Source organism: Marmota marmota, unplaced genomic scaffold (assembly GCF_001458135.2).
Source record: "Marmota marmota marmota unplaced genomic scaffold, marMar, whole genome shotgun sequence".
Taxonomy (NCBI): domain Eukaryota; kingdom Metazoa; phylum Chordata; class Mammalia; order Rodentia; family Sciuridae; genus Marmota; species Marmota marmota.
In genome coordinates, this window is record NW_026012328.1 from 601 (window position 1) to 2739 (window position 2139).

The 2139-nt window shown below is 49.7% G+C and overlaps 1 pseudogene; it reads right to left on the minus strand.

Moving 5' to 3' along the window:
* Positions 1 to 365: 365 nt before the first annotated feature.
* On the minus strand, positions 366 to 933 carry LOC107134986 (annotated as a pseudogene).
* Positions 934 to 2139: the final 1206 nt, after the last annotated feature.

Consider the following 2139-nt stretch of genomic DNA (forward strand, 5'->3'; position numbering starts at 1 on the left):
AACTCAGCCTTTGATGCCATCCAGGAAGAGACAGTGGTTCACACCAAGAGCCCAGAGAGAGCTGGGGGATTCTAGATAAAATGCCTATGTGAGAGCACAATGTGAACTAACGACAAGCTACAGAAGCAGGACTCAGAGAGGGGCTTCTTCCAGCGAGGCCCTGATGGGAGCTGGTGGGTGATGTCTGCACACCTGGGTGTGGGTGACAGTCCCTGTGCTGTTCTCTCATAAACAGGTTTCAGAAGGCCAACCCTGCTAGGATGCTGAGACCTCCAGGCTGAGACCAGTTCTGCTCCACAGCTCAGAGGCCAGCAGTGGCCCCACTGCAGCTGACCCTGAGGCTGGATGCTGGGCAGTCCAGGGCCTCACTCCTTGCCCCCCTTTCTGTTCCCCAGCAGCAGCCTTCTCAGTGCCCCCTTCACCTCCTTGTTTCTGAGGGTGTAGATCAGGGGGTTCAGGAGGGGGGGTGAGGATGTTGTAGAAGAGGGTGAGGAACTTGCCCTGGTCCTGGGAGGACCTGCTTCCTGGCTGCATGTACATGTAGATGTTGTTCCCGTAGAACTGGGAGACCACGGTGAGGTGGGAGCCACAGGTGTTGAAGATTCTGTGTCTTCCTGAGGATGACTGGATTCTGAACACAGCCCTGACAATGTGGCCATAGGACACCAAGATGAAGACCAGGGGAGACAGCATGATGCCCACGGCCAGGACAAAGACAGTGCCTTCTATGGCCACTGTGTTGACGCAGGCCATGCGGATCAGGGCTGGCTTCTCACACAGGAAGTGGTCCACATTGTTGTGCCCACAGCGAGGTAATCGTAGGGTCACTGGAGACATGACCAAGGAGTTGGGGGGGTGGGGGGGTGGCTTCGGGCTGGTCACACAGTGGGAAAGCTTTCCAAAGCACTCACTGTCTGTCTCAGAAAGGGCCATTCGCAAGCCACAAGTCCAAGAAGTGCCCTTTTCAGTTCCTGGAGAGGGGAGGTAGTTATATGGTTGAGTTTTTCTAGTTAATCTTAAAAAAAAAAAGTAAAATTAAAACTAAATCATTTTTGTTTGAATTTTAAAAATAATTTTACTTTGTAGCATTGAAAATTAAAGAACTCAAAATTGACAGAAATTATGAATGCAATGACAGATGATGGAGAGTGAGATCTTGTTTTCAAGAAGGGCACAGGCCCCCTCACCAGGGCACCGGCCGCCTCAACCCCACTGGAGGCTGAGGACCACACCCTTTTCATTGTTTTGTTTTGTTTTCAATAAAATTCATGTCAGAGATTCCATTTTCTTAGTTCTGCCTGTCAAATCTCAGTTCTTTTTTCCCCAACAAACTCCAGTTCCAACATTAAAAAAAAAAAAGATTTTGTTTTTCACGAGTTACCTTCTAAGCAATTTTATACCTAATCCTTTAATATAATTTCACGTTGAAAATTTTACTGCTTCTTCTACTTAAGTATCTTGGGTTGGATATGTTCCTATGTGCACCTGTCTTTGGTGTGTCTGTCATAGTTCATAAACTCTTCAAGAGGAAGCTCTTCATTCTCTTTCCTTTCACACCTTTGGGGCAGCCTTGGGATTTTTTTCCCATTACCGGGATGGAACCCAGGGCATGGAGCTTTCCAGGCAAGGGCTCTACCGCTGAGCCAAACCCCAGCTCAGCTTCTTTCTTCAGCAAACCAATCTGGAAGAGCACATCTCTGAGATGAGCTTCTCAATCAGAAACCCACTCACCATTTCTCCTTGCACACTGCGCACTGCTAGGGGCCACAGCCAATCAGGACGCAGAAGGTCACCATCTGGCCATTTGCTCCCCCCCTGATGCACAGTGCCAGGCATGGGAGGAATTGGGGGCGCCCTCAGGCTCAGCCCGTTCCTCTATCCAATGGGCCACACGTGTGTGCAGAGGGGTTTATGGCAATTGCGGGTTGATGCAGCTCCCCTGAGGAAATATCAGAGAGGGACCTGAGGATGGTCCAGGTATATTAGCCTCCCCAAGCTCTGGGGAAACTTCTGAGACCACCAGGCTCAGCAAGCATCACCTCAAATGCTCCAGCCTCCCGTAGGGTTCAGGCAGAAAATGAGGACCATGAGAATTTGTCCCTCGAGTTCAGAAGGAAGTAATACCTCACACAAGTAAAA